At 47.1% G+C, this 19,778-nt stretch overlaps 1 protein-coding gene across 6 annotated transcripts in view; it reads right to left on the bottom strand.

The window, feature by feature from the left end:
• Positions 1-17,331, bottom strand: part of RPH3A (rabphilin 3A) — a 320,980-nt gene extending 303,649 nt beyond the window's left edge. For 5 of the 6 annotated variants that reach the window (XM_055096191.2, XM_055096193.2, XM_055096192.2 and 2 more), the window contains exon 1: positions 17,080-17,331. The gene's annotated coding sequence lies outside the window, so the exon portion shown is untranslated. Of the gene's footprint in view, positions 1-16,275; positions 16,301-17,079 lie in introns of those variants that run through there. The other variant, XM_057299537.1, reaches the window with a different exon arrangement.
• Positions 17,332-19,778: the final 2,447 nt, after the last annotated feature.

Here is a 19,778-nt window from a genome sequence, read left to right as displayed (position 1 = left end):
GACTAGGTTCTGCTGTGTAACAAACACACCAAAATCCCACCAGCTTAACACAACAAAAGTTTACTCCTCCCTCACAGAGTCTGCTGCAGGTCTAGTAACTCAGAAATCCGGGTGTTTTAATCAGCTCTGGCAGCTATAATAAATTAGCATAAATTTGGGCAGCTCAAACAGCAAACATTTGTTTCTCACAATTCTGGAGGCTGAGAAGTTCACAATCAAGGTACCAGCAGATTGGGTTCCGGTGAGCGTCCCCTTTCTGGTTTACAGATGACTGTCTTCTCGTTGTATCCTCACATGAGCAGAGAGAGAGAGGCAGCAAGCTCTCTGGTGTCTCTTCTTATTAGGGCACTAATCCCATTCATAAGGGCACCACTCTCAGGTCCTAATCATCTCCCAAAGCCCCATCCCCTCACATAATGTTGGGGGCTGGAGTTTCAACATATAAAGTTAGGGAGACACAATGTTCAGACCATAACACCAAGTTCAAATGATACCCTGATTCCACATTTTCACCGTGAGGCCTTCAGACTCCATACAGCAGAAAAAAGAACACAGAAAACTCACACAGGCTTTCCCAGGCTTAGGCCTGGGGGTGATATATGCCCCTTCTGCTCATAGCCCATTGACAGGAATAAGTCGTGTGGCCCCGCTTAACTACAAGGGTGGGAATGGAGAAGTGCCGGGACCACCTGAGGAACATTATTGTCTCTGCCACAGAGGAGACACACACTCAAGTCAGCACACAAACAGGATATACAGTCGGCCATCAGTATCTGCAGGTTCTGCATCCACGGATTCAACCAACCACAGATCAAAAATTTTCCAAAATAAAAATTAATACAGCAGCCAGGGACAGTGGCTCATGCCTATAATCCCAGCACTTTGGAAGGCCAAGGCAGGCAGATCACTTGAGGTCAGGAGTTCGAGAAGAGCCTGGCTGACATGGTGAAACCCCATCTCTACTAAAAATACAAAAATTAACCAGGCATGGTGGCGCGTGCCTGTAATCCCAGCTACTTGGGAAGCTGAGGCAGAAGAGTCGCTTGAACCCGGGAGGCAGAAGTTGCAGTGAAACAAGATCACACCACTGCACTCCAGCCTGGGTGACAGACACTCCATCTCAAAAAATAATAATAATAACAACTATTTTAAAAGAATACAGTATAACAACTATTTTATTTTAATTTTAATCTATTTGTTTATTTATTTTGAGACCAGGTTATGAGACTGGCTAATTTTTGTATTTTTGGTAGAGGCAGGGTTTTGCCATGTTACCCAGGCTGGTCTTGAACTCCTGGCCTCAAGGGATGCACCCACCTCAGCCTCCCAAAGTGCTAGGATTATAGGTGTGAGCCACTATGCCCAACCAACAATACAGTATAACAACTATTTACATAGCATTTACATTGTATTAGGTATTTAAATAATCTAGAAGTGATTTAAAGTATGCAAGAGGACATGCATAGGTTACATGTGAATACTACACCATTCTATGTCAGCGACTTGAGAACCCACAGGTTTTGGTATCCAAGGGGGTCCTAGAACCAACCCCGGGGATACTGAGGGACGATTGCCAGGAAGTTTTTAACTGGATGACCTGGCTCGAGCTTCTGAATTTAGACTTCAGAGTGTAGCAGACACAAACATAAAACCACAGATGAAAAGAAATAAATGACAACACATCACAGACTGCCTCAAAGACAGGTGAGGAGTTCTACTGAGTTATCTGTCCCTGCAGTCTAGCAGTATCCAAGCAGTGATTTCATTTCCGAGCACAAATCACCAAAACAATGCAGAGTGCAGAAATGGAGCCACACAATTCCCATAGCATCTGTAAGAACAGCCCGGCATGGCATCATACCCAGGATTGATTTACTGGATGCCATTCTGAAAGTGAAAAGTTCAGCACGTCACAGCCTGTGCTTAACCGGTACTGAAGTTCAGTTCAAATAAAATAAAACTCACCAGAGGTCTCCAACTCAAATGGCTACAGGGACCACTAAATGAGAGAAGTGACCTCATGGGACAGGGAGCAAACAAGGAGGACATGCCCATAGAATGGCGCTCTGCAGGGCCAGTGCAGTGGCTCACACACACTTGCAATCCCAGCACTTTGAGAGGCTGAGGTGGGAGGATCGCTTGAGGCCAGGAGATCAAGGCCAGCCTGGGTAACGTAGTAAAACCCCATCTCCTAAAAAATTTTTTTAATTATCTGGGTGTGGTGGCACACACCTGTGGTCCCAGCTACTCAGGAGGCTGAGGTGGGAGGATCATTGAGCCCAGGAGTTTGACGCCAGCCTGGGCAACATAGCAAGACCCCATCTTTATTTTCAAAAATTAATTATCTGGGTGTGGTGGCATACACCTCTGGTACCAGCTACTTAGGAGGCTGAGGTGGGAGGATCCCTTGAGGCCAGGAGTGCAAGACCAGTCTAGGCAATATAGTGAGACTCCATCTCTACCAAAAAAACCCAAAAGCTAAAAAACACTTTTTTAAAATTAGCTGGGTGTGGTGGCACGTGCCTGTATTTCCAACTCCTCGGGAGGCTGAGGCAGGAAGATCACTTGAGCCTAAGATTTCGAGGTTGACCTATGATTGCAGTCCAGCCGGGGCAACAGAGTGAGACCGCATCTCTTAATTAACTAATTTTTTTTAAAGGTGCTCCTCAGTATCACCTAAGTGTTGCTACCTGGGGTTAGTTTTAGATTTTAAGAGAAGTGGAAATCTGGAATTTTACGTGAGACTTCTCAATTTTTAAACATAGAAATTAAATAAAATTATTTCAAACACACTTTAGGTTGAACAAAATATAACTGCCATTCAAATTCATCCAGCGGTCCTAAGGTGCTCTGTTTCATCTCTAAAACAATGTAGCCCTGAGCCTGAGCCAAATCTGAGTCACCCCATGAGCCATTTCCATGACACTGAGCCCTGATGTCCACCCCACTGGGGGACTCATGGAATGAGGAGGGGCTGTGCTATCTTTGTGGGTTACAGAAACAACACAGGCTTTCCGGTATTCTATGGCTTATGGGATTCTAACACCAGAGAGGAAGGACCTGCTCAAGGTCACTGGGTGAAAGGTGATTGAGTCGAGACTGGAACCCTCATTCAGCAGGGTGGTCTCCGAGGCTGGTGGCTGCAAGAGCTCAGTGGAAACAGCCACACTGAAATGCCACTCCAGCTGTGCCACTCACTGCCTCTGTGACCCTAGGCGAATCTGTTGTCCTCTCTGAGCCTCTTTTCTCAGCACTAATGGGTGAAAATCATAGATGAAGAAATCAGTGTCATGTAAATGAAATCAGTTAAAGTCTATGATGCAAGCAGTCCAGAGCCTGGCCCTATTATTATTTTTCCTTTACTTTTTTTTTTTTTTTTTGAGATGGAGTCTTGCTCTGTCACCCAGGCTGGAGTACAGTGGCATGATCTCAGCTCACTGCAACCTCCCCATCCTGGGTTCAAGCGATCCTCCTGCCTCAGCCTCCCAAGTATCTGGGATTACAGGTGCACTATCATGCCCAGATAATTTTTATATTTTTAGTAGAGATAGAATTTCACTACGTAGGCCAAGCTGGTCTTGAACTCCTGACCCCAAGTGATCCGCCCACCTCAGCTTCTCAAAGTGCTGGGATTACAGGCGTGAGCCACCACAATTTACTATTTTTCATTCCACAAATGTTTATTATGCATCTTCTGTGTTCAACTTACCAGGGATACAGACAGGGTCCCTGCCCTCATGGAGCAAATGGTGCAGGGGGCAGGGGAGGCAGACAAGAGTCGAATGAACAAATGGATTTATAAAGTATTCATTGTTGTGATTAAAAAGAAATAACGCAAGCCAGAGATGGCTAGAAAGTGAGAGGAGGTGTAATGTTAAACAGGTTGGTCAGGGGAGGGGTCATGTATGTTGAGAATTGAAGGAAATGGGAGAGCCAGGCAAATCTCCCAGGGAAGAGCATTCCAGGCTGAGGGAACAGCCAGTGCAAAGATCCTGAGGCAGGACATGTTCTTAGAGATGTTCAAGGAACAGTAAGGTGGTTGGAACTGAGAGAGTAAGGGTTGTTTTTGTTTGTTGCAGGAGCAGAGTTGAGGACAGATACTAGGGATGGGGAGTTAAATGGGCTGAAGTCACCAGGAATTTGATTAGCCCTAAGGAGGAGAGAAAGCACAGTTTGTAAGAGGAAGACTGAGAACAAAGTTAAGAGGCAGGAATAAGGTGGGCCAGTGAGTAGTGAGGCCTGGGCAGGAGTTTTGGGTGTACCAACCCTCCTGGGTTGGCCCCCACTTCCCCCTTCAGCCTCATCTCTCCATAATTCTACTAATCGCCCCCTCTACCAGCCTGGTCTTCCTCCATCCATACCAGAAACCCTGTGTTTCTCCTGCCTCAAGGCCTTTGAATATGCTGTTCCTCTGCCTGGAACACTCTCCCCCCTTCCCCCAAGAATCCCACTCCTTTCTCCTCCCCCAATTTAATCTCTGTCCATCCTTCAGATTTCACTTTAGGTGTCTGTACCTCCAAGTAGCCTTCCAGATTCCCCCAGCTGAATTACAGCCCCTTTAGAATGTTCCTGGTACCCCTGTGCTGCTCCACATGTCACACTGCGGTCTAATTGCCAGGTTACCATCTGCCTCCTATGTCCACTGGCTTCTTGGTAAGGGCAGAGTGGGATCTGGGTTCAGTTCTACACCCACAGGCCCCACACCCCCAGAAAATGGGCTTAACTGGCCTTGGAGAAGGCAAAGTGCAGCTGCTGAGAATGCAGTGGAGAGAGAGAAAGAGCAAGGCAGGAGGGCTCGCAGGATCTAAATAACGCACCCAGGCATTGAGCATCTCTTTGAATTTGATTTTATATATTGATATGATTTGGCTGTGTCTCCACACAAATGTCATCTTGAATTGTAGCTCCCATAATCCCCACATGTCGTGGGAGGGACCCCGTGGGAGATAATTGAATCATGGGAGCAGGTTTTTTCCCATGCTGTTTTCATGATAGTGAATAAGTCTCACAAGATCTGATGGTTTCATATATGGCAGTTGTTCCCCTGCACGCACTTTCTTGCCTGTCATCATGTAAGACATGCCTTTGCTCCTCTTTCACCTTCCGCCATGATTGTGAGGCCTCTCCAGCCATATGGAACTGTGAGTTCATTAAACCTCCTTTCATGTATAAATAACTCAGTCTCAGGTGTGTCTTTATTAGCAGCATGAGAACAGACTAATACATCTACATTTCCACAGTCCACTCCATTTTATGGTGTGCATAAAATGATTGTTTTTGTTCATTCATTTGCTCAACAAATATTTATTGAGCAACTTCATTGTGCCCAGCAATAAAAGGAATGATAGACATCATAGAGGCGCTAATCTCACTTCCCTATACCTCAGTTCTCTCAATGAAAGCATTCACTCAGCCACCTCAATGTGCCTAGCATGAGCAGGAAACACAGAACCGTGAAAGGCACCTTTCTTTCCTTCAAGAAGATTATAATCGAGATTTTTGAAGAGATCACCTTGTAAGAAGGAGTGGAAGCCAAGAACAAACCTCCAACATTCACCGAGGGCTCACAGTGAGCGAGGTGCTCTGCTAAGTGATTATATCCATTGTCTTATCCTTCTGCTCAGCCCCACCACGCACCCACTCATTTATTCAACAGATGTGCCGTAAATTTTCCGTGCGCCAAACACAGCTCCAGTTCCTACAGGTTCAGCAATGACCAAGACAAAGTCTCTACTCTCACATAGATGACCTCTATAGAAGGAAACAAACAAAAAATAAATACACAATATAAGGTCAGGAAGTCATAAATGAGATAAAGAAAAATAAAGCATAAGGGGCTGTGATGTTGTACAAAAACCTGAATGAAATAAGAGAGCCAACCACACAAGACAAACATTTCAAGCAGAGGGAACAGCCAGCACAAAACCCTATCAGGTAGGTTACTACCATTGCCACTTCCCAGATAATGAAACTGGACTAACTCTAAGGCTTAGAGAGGTTAAGCAATTATCCAAGATCACATAGCTCAGAAGTGGCAAAATTCAGATTTCAATCCAAGTCTGATTCCAGAGCTCATGATTGTCATCACTATGTGATACTTTCACTCTCAGAAGAACCGTATTAAGACTATGAATTTGCCTTTGCACAATGCACTAGCTATATCCTAAAGAAACTGATACATATTTTTATTACCTCTTTCTCTAAATATTTCATAATTTCAGTGTGATTTCCCTTTGACCCAAGAGTTGACTCAATGAGGTTTCAAATTTCCACAAATCAGAAGGGATTTTTGACTTTCTCAAAGGAAACAAGGGTTAAATCAAACTCAGTGGAGATGATTCACAATACTTATGTTGCATTTTATAGTTTGTAAAGCACATGTATTCTTCTTCATCAAAACCCAATAAAATGAATTAGATGGGAAAATAGCCTTCTTATTTTACATAGCTCAGAATGTAAATTCCTAACCCAAGAAGAGACAACTAGCAAGTGGCCAAAATAATTTCACACTATACCCTACTGCAGCTCCATAAGGGATCTACCATGTAGAATTTGATGCTAAACTCCTGAGATATATAGGAGATGGTATTGTGTGGTAGTGAACAGTAGCCTCTGAAGTCACCCTGAGGTCCAAATCCTCATATTCCCACTTAGAAGTTGTGAATGTCTTCATCTCTCTATGCCTCAGTTTCCCTAACTGTAAAATGGCCATAAATAGTAGGACCTTCTTCATAAGATTGTTGGGAAGATTACATGAGGACATGGTTTCCATCATTCCTAAAATGAAATACAAACACCTTACTATGCACAGGGCCTGTGCAAAGTCACAGGCAAGGCTGCAAGTGACCTGGCCCCTAACCACCTGTCTGCACACTCCCTCTAGCTTCATTCCCCTGCTTGGTCTTCTTGTAATACTCTTAGCTTATTCCAGCCTCATAGCCTTCACCCTTGCCATGCCTTCTTCCTGGAACATTTTCCTCACAAATCTTCTCATGTCTTACTCCCTCACTGCATCCAGGTCCTTACTCAAATGCCTTTTCAGATGGCCTGACATCCCCCTTCCAGTATTTCCGTCCCCTCCCCACGGCTATATTTGCCTTCACAGCACTTAGCACAACCTGCAAGTTACTTATTAGCTAATTTGTGTATTGCCTGCCTTCCCTGCAGGTAGAAGAGTCCCATGAGAACTGGAATTTGGTTTATTTTATTCATTACTTTGTCCGCAATACCTCCAGCAGCTAATAAATAAATAGTGGCTTTATTAATACAAGCGTGGAGGGCACAGCACAGGGTAGAATGGGGAGAACTCTGAGCTCCTCACCTGCTACATCACCTGAAGCAGCTCAACCTTTATATGACACATCAGATTTCATTGGGGAAGAATTTCACGGATTTTTTTCTTCTTTTTACATATGAAAAGTAATCATATGGATCAGACTACCAGCATCAGACTTACCTTGAGGCACCTGCTAAAAATCCCCAATCCACACCTCCACCTCCTTGGTCCCACAGAATTTCTGGGGGATCCAGGAATCTGCATATCTGCAAGCACCCTGGGTAGTTCCTTAACAATCTAAAGTTTGAGTTCTACTTATCTAGAGGGCTCTTGGTCCTTACTGAATCTCAACATCAGGATTAGAGGTGTGTTGATTCTCTAGAACATTCCTTTTGGCACACAAGTGCACTGCCTGGCCATTTTAACCAACTTTTTTTTTTCTTCGAGACAGAGTTTCACTCTGTTGCCCAGGCTGGAGTGCAGTGGCGCAGGATCTCGGCTCACTGCAAACTCTGCCTCCCGAGTCCAAGCGATTCTCCTGCCTCAGCCTCCCAAGTAGCTGGAACTACAGGCATGCACCACCACGCCTGGCAAATTTTTATATTTTTAGTAGAGACGGGGTTTCACCATGTTGGCCAGGCTGGTCTCGAACTCCTGACCTCAAGTGATCCACCTGTCTCAAACTCCCAAAGTGCTGGGATTACAGGTGCGAGCCACCGCGCCCAGCGTAACCTTTTCAAGAAACGGGATTCAATTTGCAGTGATGAGGCCATCCAGGTTTTCAACTGGGAAGTCTCCCTTAGTGAATATCACTATGTGGGAAATCATCAAAGAAAACTTGACTGAAACTGACTATAATCAACTTGATCGGATTGAAGGATGCAAAGTATTGTTCCTGGGTGTGTCTGTGAGGGTGTTGCCAGTGGAGATTAACATTTGTGTCAGTGAACTAGGAGAGGCCTACCCACCCTCAATCTGGGTGAGCACCATCTAATCAGCTGCCCACGGCTAGGATAAAACCAGGCAGAGGAACGTGGAAGGACTACACTGGCTGAGTCTTCCGGCCTCCATCTTTCTCCCCTGCTGGATGCTTCCTGCCTTCGAACATCGGACTCCAAGTTCTTCAGCTTTTGGACTTTTGGACCTACACTAGCGGTTTGCCAGAGGCTCTCAGGCCTTTGACCGCTGACTGAAGGCTGCACTGTGGGCTTCCCTACTTTTGAGGTTTTGGGACTCAGACTGGCTTTCTTGCTTCTCAGCTTGCAGACAGCCTATCGTGGGACTTCACCTTGTGATAGTGTGACTCAATACTCTTCAATAAATTCCCTTTAAATATACATCTATCCTATTAATCCTGTCCCTCTAGAGCACCCTAATACACCGTCCCTCTGCACACGTGCACACTTCAAAGCCTCAAACAAACAATAATTGGCTCCCCTAGGCGTCCTCAGTTTTGTTCATTCCTTCCGGGGAAAGCCACTTCACATAAAGTGGAAGTAAGTAATTTAAAGTTCCATCCTTAATAACAACTGCAGGAGCTCTTGCCACACTGTGAGACCATCAAGGGTGTGCCCCATGGAGCAATTCTGTCCCTGGACTTCTGAGCCATCACGCCCAGGAATGACGCCTGAGGTGCCCCACCCCTCCAGAGGTGGCCCCTGTGTTTGGACCACACCCCCAGCCTGACACAGTTAATTGGATCAGAAGTAGACCATGTGACCCTGGCTGGACCAATCAGATTCTTTCTCCTAGATTGCGTAGGGGGCGGTTAGTTCAGGCTCAAATATCTGAAAACTCAGCAACTTCCGGGGCCCTGGAGCGTAGAGAACGGTGTCAGAGTGAGAGGCACGATGTTGCCAGGAGTGTAGATATGAACAGAAACATCTGGTTCCCTTGCTCCTGCTCTTGGGTTCCCTGTGGTGTCCAGATATTCTTAACTCTATTCTCCTTTTGTGTTTAACCTTCATTAAATCCATTCCCAAAGAGACCCCAAAATACAAAGTCTCAGATATTTACACGTGAAAGACCCAACAGGGCCTGATAGTTTTTGTGATACTGCAGACTTCCTTGAGCCTTGGTTTCCCCGTTTTCTGCAGCCATAATCACTTCTGAGTCCCCTCCCACCAACCTAGGGTCAATCAGAGAATCTTAAGAGTCTCAGAGTCCATAAAGACTCTATAATTTAGCCCTTTAATTTATGTATTTATTTTTTTGAGACAGGGTCTCGCTCTGTCACTCAGGCTGGAGTGCAATGGCACAATATCGGCTCACTGCAACCTCCACCTCCTAGGCTCAAGCGATTCTCCTGACTTGGCCTCACGAGTAGCTGGGACTACAGGCATCTGCCACAACCACCTGGCTAATTTTTGTATTTTTAGTAAAGATGGGGTTTCACCATGTTGGTCAGGCTGATCTCGAACTCCTGACCTCAAGTGATCCACCCACCTCAGCCTCCCAAAGTGCTGGGGTTACAGGCATGAGCCACCACGCATGGCCAGCCCTTTAATTTTGTAGATTATAAACTGAGGCATGGATATAGGATGTAGTTTGCTCAAGGCCACACAGCAATTGAATGGTAGGGCTAGAAGAGGAACGCAAGTCTCCTGGCTTTTAATGCAGAGCTGCCGCTAGACATTAGGGAAATGCAAAGGATGGTTCCTTCTTCCTTCCATCCCTTTATCAATCTCCTCCTTTTCTTCTAATTTTTTTTTTAATTACAGATGTTTCTAGGAGAGCAAATATGGGGGCAAGGAGAGGAATATAGTGCTTCAGAGGTCAAACTCTTGGATAAAGAGAAACTTGGTGCAAATCCTATTCCCTATCTGACCTTGAGAAAAGAACTCAACTTTTCTGTGCCTCAGTTTCCTCATCTGCAAAATGTTGAAAATAGTGACTTCAGAGGGGCTGTTGTAAGGATGGAATGAGACAGTGGACAATACCTGGCACTATTGAACAAACTCTTAAAACAGTAGCTGTTATTATTGTCGTTGAGGATAATGTCGTTATTAGCCATGCAGACAAAAGAACTCAATGAAAATTAGGTCATACCTAAAAGAAGTGAGGCTGCAGGCAAGTGAGGACTTAATAAAGCATGAAAGTCAGAGCTACCTCCCAGCCACTGTCCTCCCTCTGACATACAGTCAATTCAGTTACGGGAGGCAAAGTAAGTTTTAATTCCAGGGAAAATTCACGAAGCCACCCACCCAGCAAGTTTCTGGGGCATTTATCCATGTTTGCCAGGAAACACAAATAGAACCATTGAAAGAGCCATAAACTCAAGGCAAATAAAAAGATGGAGAAATATTCATGAACAAAGATATGCATCACAAATAGCCATAAGAGAAAAGCTGGCATCAACCAAAATGTCTGCCAACCAGAGAGTGGTTATGTAAATCCAGACATGACCGCTCAATGAAATATTACATACACATTAAAAATGTTGTTCGTGGCCAGGCTGACACCTGTAATCCCAGCACTTTGGGAAGCCAAGGCAGGTGGATCACTTCAGCCCAAGAGTTCAAGACCAGCTTGGGCAACATAGTGAAACCCCATCTCTAGCTACCTCCCAAGCTACCTACTTCTTTTCCCCCCAAATATTTTGAGTCATTTGTGGACCTGCTCATTTCCATAAAGGCAGAATAATCTTAATTTTGTCGAGACTCTTAATATGGTTTGGCTGTGTCCCCACCCAAATCTTAAATTATGGCTCCCATAATTCCCATGTCATGGGAGGGACCCAGTGGGAGGTAATTGAATCATGGGGGCAGGTCTTTCCCATGTTTTTCTCATGATAGTGAATAAGCCTCACGAGGTCTGATGGTTTTATAAAGGGGAGTTCCCTCGCACATGCTCTCTCTATGGCCTGCCACCATGTAAGACGTCCCTTGCTCTTCCACCGTGATTGTGAGGCCTCCCCAGTCATGTGGAACTGTGAGTCAATTAAATCTCTTTCCTCTATAAATTACCCAGTCTCAGGTATGTCTTTATTAGCAGCATGAGAACAGACTAATACAACTCTGCTAAACATTCTTCCTCACTAATATTCCCCCAAGGTAAGAAAACTTGCAGGAAGTAACCAAGGAACAATTTTTGCCTTCTAATTTAACTACCACAGTTCTTGTCTATTAGAGCACTCACGAAGAACTTGGATTTAAATGTTCCCCGCAAAGCCAGTGTGGAATGCAGTGGACTCGGTATCAAGAAAAGTTAATTTTGAATGTCAGTGTAATTCTTACAGGAAAACACTCTTCTATAATTTACCTTCCCAATCCATTAGTGCTTTGACAGTGTAGGGATTTGATATTTTAGTCACATCCAACCTGCACAAATTGGTTCATAAAAAGACTATCTTGACTAAACTACATTAAAGTGCAAACTAGCTAACTTCCCCACCTCGCCCCTACCCTCAAATACTGTATACAAAAGACAAGACAGGCCAGGCGCGGTGGCTCACGCCTGTAATCCCAGCACTTTGGGAGGCCCAGGCGGGCGGATCACGAGGTCAGGAGATCGAGACCATCCTGGCTAAAAAGGTGAAACCCCATCTCTACTAAAAATACAAAAAAAAATTAGCCGGGCGTGGTGGCGGGCGCCGGTGGTCCCAGCTACTCCGGAGGCTGAGGCAGGAGAATGGCGCGAACCCGGGAGGCAGAGCTTGCAGTGAGCCGCGATAACGCCACTGCACTCCAGCCTGGGCGACAGAGCGAGACTCTATCTCAGAAAAAAAAAAAAAAAAAAAAGACAAGACAAAAGTGTCTGCTAAGTCCTTGGTTAAAAATGGCCTCACCTGGAGAGCACCCTTTTCTAGTCATGCCCTTTTAAGAAGGGCGTGGGAGATGGGAAAGACAGGGGGTGGGGAGATATAGAAAGACAGAGATAAAGAGAAAGAGAGCATTTTATGTTAAATCCAGAGAGACGTGGAGAGAGAGGCGGAGAACAGAGACAAAATGATTGAGACAGAGACAAAGAGGCAAAGAGATAAAAATAGTGAATGAGAGACAGGAAGACAAACTGACAGAGAGAGAAAGACAGAGATAGAAATAGACACTGTATCCGTTTTTGTTCCTCTCTCTATCCATAGCACCCTAGACAGCCCTTAGCCTATAGTAGAGGCTTCTTGTATATGTGTTTACTTAATCAGCTAATTAATGAGTCAGTGAGAGAGTGAGTGAAATAAGTGGAAATATGTCAAAATCGAGATTAGAAATATGAAGATGGGGGAATGACATAAGAAACAACTTGGCCAGTTATGGTAGTGCACACCTGTGGTCCCAGCTACTCAGGAGGCTGAGGCAGGAGGATGGCTTGAGCCCAAGAGGTCAAGGCTGCAGTGAGCCATGATCACACCACTGCACTAGAGCCTGGGTGACAGAGTGAAACCCTGTCTCCAAAAAAATTAAAAAGAAGACAGAAAAGAAACAGCTAAGGCAGTTGGCAGTAGTTGTCTCTAGGGATGGACCAGGAACAGAGGAACAGAAACTAATATTTTATTGTAAATATGTTATAATCTGACTTTTAAACTACGTACTTGTATGACTTTGATGCAATACAGCTAATCTTTTAAACAAGATCATAAAAATTAAATGTAATGGCTTTACCAGAATTTTTTTTAATACAAGAGGAAAGATGAAAAGGAGCAAGAGGAGTTTTCCAAATGGTGGGAATTTGGGAAGAGAAGGTGAGGGAGGAAGCATTCTGGAGGGCAGTTCATGAAGTTCAAATGATACAGGTGCCCACAGATTAATTCTGAGAAAAGTAATCCCTGGGATACTTTGTTCTGAAAGGTCTGTTTGAGCCGTGCTTTGGGTGAAGCCAGCTCTGCAGCTGTGATCACTATGGGACTCAGAATCGGTGCTCAAGCCAAAAGCAGCCAATCAGGACATGAGGGGGAGACCACAAATGAAACTCTGCCCAATGGAAGTGCGACCTATTTGACAGTGGTAAATCCAACCAATCAGATCCTTTCTTGGAAAGTATAAATACCAGGGCAGGCATTCCTTCTGCCCTTGAGACACCATGGGATTGGGGGAGGCTGTCTATGAATCTCTTGAAATTGTATACAAAAAAAGTATGTGCTGTAGTTTCCCAGGCACAATAGCTTTAATCAGATTTTCGGAGGAACCTATGATGAAGAAAGAGGAAGAACTAGTAAAATAATAAATTTTTTTTACATTTTTTAATTGGAAGATTTCATGTAAAAAATCTGATTTCCAACTTCCCAAAACATACAGTAACATAGAACCTGTAATTTTTCATGGTAATGATTGCCCAGAGCTGAGTTGCTGCTGCTCCTATAGATGGAGCATGTGTTCCCAACTCACTATATTCCCACCACTCTTGTATTTTCTGGCTCTGCCTGCTTCAGTTGTTGACATTTCATGCTCGGACCCTGTAAGCAGTTGACTTTGCAACTCCCAGCTGTCAGAAAGTGGCTAGTTCAGACTAAAATGTAAGTGGTTGCTGTGTTCGCATTTTTGCAATAGGAGCTTATTGAACCCATCAATCCCTAATGAAGTTCATAGGGCATATCATGCAGTCCTTCTCGGGCCATGTTTTGGTTCAGGTAGAACCAAAATGACAGAAATCTAGTTCTGGCTGTTCTACCTCCCAAAGATTTACAATCCTCTGTAGATCTTCCCAGATTTCTCTCCATTCTGTTTTTGTTGTTTTGTTTTGGGTTGGTTTCTTAGGAAGTTTTTTGTTTTGTTTTGTTGCTTTTTGAAGACTCATTATTAGTTGCTGGAATTATAGTTTTGCCCCTCAAAAGATTCTGGCCCCCTAGCAAAAGGTGAAGTCAGTAGCACCCTTTGATTGACTCATACTCTTGAAAGCTTTTTTTCTTCCCTGGCTGTGAGGTAACAGTCACAGACAGCCACTATTGCTGGGGTCATGCTGCGAGAAACCCTGTTACCTTTGCATAATAAAAAGCTGCACTGTTTGAAACTGTCTCATGCTGGGCCCATTTTCTTAGCCGCTTGACACCCACATAGGGACAAAATGACTTTGAATTCAGGGGTGGCAGTGAGGAAAACAAAGGTGTCCTATGTCAGAGTCTGTGCTGCTCTTTATCCTACAAGCTTGAGAACAGTGACTTCCATTATAACTCAGAGGGGAAGAGAGATTTCTTGCCTGAGGCGGGTGTCTAAGAGACTGAATCTCTACTTTACTTGAGTTAATTACATTTGATTCAGTACTTCCTGAATATCGTTATGTGAAATGCAGTATGTGTGACATGTGGGAATACAAGAATGAGGAAGACAGAGCCACGGCTCCCAAAAAACTTGAAGCCTAGGCCAGGCACAGTGGCTCACACCTGTAATTTTAGCACTTTGGGAGGTCAAGGCAAGAGGATTGCTTAAGCCCAGGAGTTCAAGACCAGCCTGCCCAACAAAGTGAGGCCCCATCTCTACAAAAAAAAAAAAAAAAAAAAAAATAGCTGGGCATGATGGTGTCAGAGGCATTTGAACCAGAGCAACTCCATCTTGAATAGGGGCTGGGTAAAATAAGGCTGAGACCTACTGAGCTGCATTCCCAGAAGGTTAGGAATTCTAAGTCACAGGATGAGATAGGAGGTCGGCACAAGATACAGGTCACAAAGACTTTGCTGATGAAACAGCATATGGTAAAGAAGCCAGCCAAAACCCACCAAAACCAAGATGGCAACCAAAGTGACTTCTGATCATCCTCACTGCTCATTATACGCTAATTACAATGCATTACCATGCTAAGAGACACACTCACCGGCAGCATGACAGTTACAAATACCATGGCAACATCAGGAAGTTACCCTACTTGGTCTAAAAAGGGGAGGAACCCTCAGTTCTGGAAATTGCCTACCCCTTTCATAGAAAATTCATGAATAATCTGCCCCTTGTTTACCATATAACCAAGAAGTAACAATAAGTATAAGCAGCTGCGCAGCCCATGCTGCTGCTCTGCCTATGGAGTAGCCATTCTTTATTCCTTTATTTTCTTAAAAAACTTGCTTTCACTTTACTCTATGTACTCACCCCGAATTTTTTTTGCATGAGATCCAAGGACCCTCTCTTGGGATCTGGATCAGAATCCCTTTCCGGTAACAGTGGCACATGCCTGTGTTACTAGCTTCCCAGGAGGCTGAGGCAAAAGGATGGCTTGAGCCCGGGAGGTCAAGGCTGCAATGAGCCATTTTCATGCCACTGCACTCCAGCCTGGGTGACAGAGAGAGACTCTCTCAAAAAAAAAAAAGGAAAAAAAGAAAAAAAAGAAAAGAACATTTCTATTGAAAAAAATACAATAATTTTTTTAAAAAAAGTTTTATAAGAGGGAATAGCTCAGGGCCCCAGGGCCCTGACAAGAGTAAGACCAGTGTGAACACTGTCATTTTTATTGTATAGCCACACCTTCCAAAAGAAAATTCTTCCCTCCACCAAAATTCTTCTCTCCACCAAATTATGTGGGGCCAGATCTGAGCTTCAGGGGCGTGAAAATAAGAACTCAGGGCTGGGTGCAGGGCCTCATGCTGTAATCCCAGCACTTTGGGAGGCCAAGGCAGGCGGATAACCCGAGGTCAGGAGTTTGAGACCAGCCTGGCCATCATGGCAAAACCCCGTCTCTACTAAAAATACAAAAATTAAGGCCGGGTGAGGTGGCTCAAGCTTGTAATACCAGCACTTTGGGAGGCCAAGGCGGGTGGATCACCTGAGGTCAGGAGTTTGAGACCAGCCTGGCCAACATGGTGAAACCCCATCTCTACTAAAATATACAAAAATTAGCCAGGCGTGGTGGTGCATGCCTGTAGTCCCAGCTACTCAGGAGGCTGAGACAAGAGATTGGACAGTCTGGCCACACAGAGTCTGCAATCCTGCCTGGCAGGGCTCCTGGCGACCCCCACAGCTGAACTGCTCAGCACAGCAGCGTGATTAAGAGTCAGGACTCTGGAGCCGCCTGCCTGGAGTCCCATCCTGACTTGACACTTGCTACTCATGTGATCTTGGGTAAGTGACTTTCACCTTGCCTACCTGTTTCCCTGTCTGTAAAATCAGGGTCATCACAAGTAGCAAGTTCAGGGAGCGTGGTGAGGATTCAATGAATGAATAACTCCAGACAGCGCCTGGTGCGTAGTTGAAACCAGGTAAGAGTTGGGCCCATTGTGCATCCCTCTGGCCCTGTGTGTATCTGAGTTTGCAACACCTGGTTTAGGAGGTGAAATCAAAAGGATATATTGTCAGGATGGGGTTGGGGTGAGGGGCGGAGACCCCCTCTGATTAACTATGGAAACCTTGATCCAGGGAACGTGCTATGACCTGGAGTGGGAGTGAGGATGCGGGTAAAAATCAGACACACTGTCTCTCTAGTGCCCAGATTTCAGCACTTTCTGAGTTTCCCGTCTTCCTATCCCTTCGAAAGACCCTTGACCAAAGCCTGATGCGGGGTTCCAGCCGGCTCCAGGAGAGGCACATATTGAGCCTGGGTAAAAGCGCACATCCGACACCCCGTGGCTACCGGAGAGGAGCTACCTTCGCCGCAGCCACCCCGCGACCACCTGTTCCCCTCTCGTAGACTCGCAGGAGCAGCCACTTTGGGGGGCCTTGCCGGACGCGCCCCTCAAAATCCCAAAGGATAGCGCGGGTCTCCCCGCCCCCAAGTCCCTCGTCGCCCCACCCCCGGTTCGAGCGCATCCTCCCGCTCCAGCAACCCCATTCCGGGAGGCAGCGTCCTGCGTTCGGCCGCGCCCCCACGGGACCCCCCACGACCCCCCAGCCAGCGCGTGCTGCAGCTTGGGAGGGTAGGACCTGGTGGCCCGCAGCCCCCGCCCGCCTTACCGGCCTGCAGCGTTGGTGGGCCCGTCCCTCCGCCGCCTCCAGCGGTGTCGCCTCTGCCACCGCTGCCACCACCGCGGCAAAGCCACTCGCGCGTGACCCTCGAGCACTAACACCACCCTTCACCCAGCTCTGCCCTTAAATGTGGAAACAGCCGACCATCCTCATCCCCCCGCTAAAGGGAAGCTCAGAAAGGGTTAACAAGCCAAGATCAAGGGTTAGGAACACCACTGCCGCCTTCCTCCACCACCCCCCTACCTTCTCCATCGCCCCTCTCCCTCCTCTACCTCCCTCTCCCTCCTCCACCTTCACCACCCCTCTCCTTCCTCCACCTTCATTATCCCTTCTCCCTCCTCCACCACCCCCCTCCCTCCTCCATCTTCATCACTCCTTCTCCCACCCTCTCTCCCTCCTCCACCACCCCCTCTCCCTCCTCCACCTTCATCACCCCCTCTCCCTCCTCCACCACACCCTTCTCTCTCCTCCACCACACCCTCTCCCTCCTCCACCACCCCCTCTCCCTCCTCCACCACCCCCTCTCCCTCCTCCATCTTCACCACTCCTTCTCCCACCCTCTCTCCCTCCTCCACCACCCCCTCTCCCTCCTCCACCTTCATCACCCCCTCTCCCTCCTCCACCACACCCTTCTCTCCCCTCCACCACACCCTCTCCCTCCTCCACCACCCCCTCTCCCTCCTCCATCTTCACCACTCCTTCTCCCACCCTCTCTCCCTCCTCCACCTTCATCACCCCCTCTCCCTCCTCCACCACACCCTTCTCTCCCCTCCACCACACCCTCTCCCTCCTCCACCACCCCCTCTCCCTCCTCCATCTTCACCACTCCTTCTCCCACCCTCTCTCCCTCCTCCACCACCCCCTCTCACTCCTCCACCTTCATCACCCCCTCCCTCCTCCACCACACCCTTCTCTCTCCTCCACCACCCCCTCTCCCTCCTCCACCACCCCCTCTCCCTCCTCCACCTTCATCACCCCCCTCCCTCCTCCACCACCCCCTTCTCTCTCCTCCACCACCCCCTCTCTCTCCTCCACCTTCATCATCCCTTCTCCCTCCTCCACCACCCCTTCTCCCTCCTCTACCTTCATCACTCCCTTTCCTACCCCCTCTCACTCCTCTACATTCATCACCCCTCTCCCTCCTCCATCACCCCCTCTCCCTCCTCCACCATCCCCTCTCCCTCCTCCACCTTCATCAACCCCTCTCCCTCCTCCACCTTCATCACTCCCTTTCCTACCCCCTCTACCTCCTCCACCTTCATCACCCCCTCTCCCTCCTCCATTACCCCCTCTCCCTCCTTCACCATCCCCTCTCCCTCCTCCACCTTCATCAACCCCTCTCCCTCCTCCACCACCCCCTCTCCATGCTCCACCTTCATTACTCCCTCTTACTCCTCCGCCACCTCCTCTCCCTCCTCCACCTCCCACTCTCCTCTTCCTCTTCCTCCCTCCCCCTCCTCCATGCCCCCTCACTCCTCCACCACCCCCTCCCTCCTCCACCACCTCTTCTCTCTCTTCCATCACCCCCTTTTTCTTCTCCACTACCCCCACCCCCTCCCTCCTTCACCTTCACTACCCTCTCCCTCCTCCACACCCCCTCCCTCCTCCACCAACCCATCTGTCTTCTGCCTCCACCACCCCTCTTCCTCCTCCTCCCCTTTCCCTCTTCCACCACCCCTCTCCCTCCCCCATTACCCCTCTCCCTCCCCCACCACACCTCTCCCTCCCCCACCACACCTCTCCCCAGCACCCCCTCCCTCCTCCATCACCCATCTCCCTACCCACCACACCTCTCCGTCCTCCACCACCCCTCTCCCTCCTCCACCACCCCTTCTACAGTTGGGTTTTTCTAAGGGTGCAGGCAGAACCCCTTCACATGCCCCTCCCTCCCACTCAATCATTCTTTCATTTTGCTGTTCCCCAAATCACAGAGGCCGTTGCCCCCTGGGGCATTTGCACTTGCTGTTCCTATACTGGGAACATTTGTCCCATTTTCTAAGGATCCTGAAAGGAAATTCGAGGGGAGGGGGGCCTCAGGGAGTCAGCCAACCAAAGTGCCTCCTTATCTAGTCTCTGAAGGAACTGCTGACCCCAAGGTGCAGGGTTTTCAATGAGTAGCTCAGTGCCTAACCTGGACTTTCAGCTCATTTACGAAACTTTCATTTGTGACCCAAATTAAAATGAATAGTTATTGGAAGTATTAACAAATTAGCTCATGTAAAGTGCTAGGGACAGTGTCTGGCACACAGTGGGCACTCCATAATGTTAGTTATTATCTTCTACCTGCATTCGGCATGACAGCCATTCCAAGGATGAAATGGAGCAGAACATCTTTCCAGGGCTGAAATCATCTCATTCTCTGCCTCTTTAAAGCAACTGATGTAACCCAGAGGATTGTGGCCAAATGTGGCCTGCAGAATATATTCTGTTTGGTTTCATTGGTGTTCTAGAAAAATGTGACTTAATTGCCAATACTTAAAAACAGAGATCAGGCCAGGCATGGTGGATCACGCCTTTAATCACAGCTCTTTGGGAGGCCAAGGCAGGAAGATTGCTTGAGGCCAGAAGTTCAAAACCAGCCTGGGCTACATAGTGAGACCCTATGTCTACAAAAAAATTTTAAAATTTAGCCTGGAAGCTGAGGCTCAGAAAGGTCTAGTTAACTCCCCATGGTCACACAGCTAATA

Source organism: Pan paniscus, chromosome 10 (assembly GCF_029289425.2).
Source record: "Pan paniscus chromosome 10, NHGRI_mPanPan1-v2.0_pri, whole genome shotgun sequence".
In the NCBI taxonomy this organism is placed as follows: domain Eukaryota; kingdom Metazoa; phylum Chordata; class Mammalia; order Primates; family Hominidae; genus Pan; species Pan paniscus.
The sequence above is the reverse complement of the archived record's forward strand: the minus strand, read 5'-3'. Positions and strand labels throughout refer to the sequence as shown.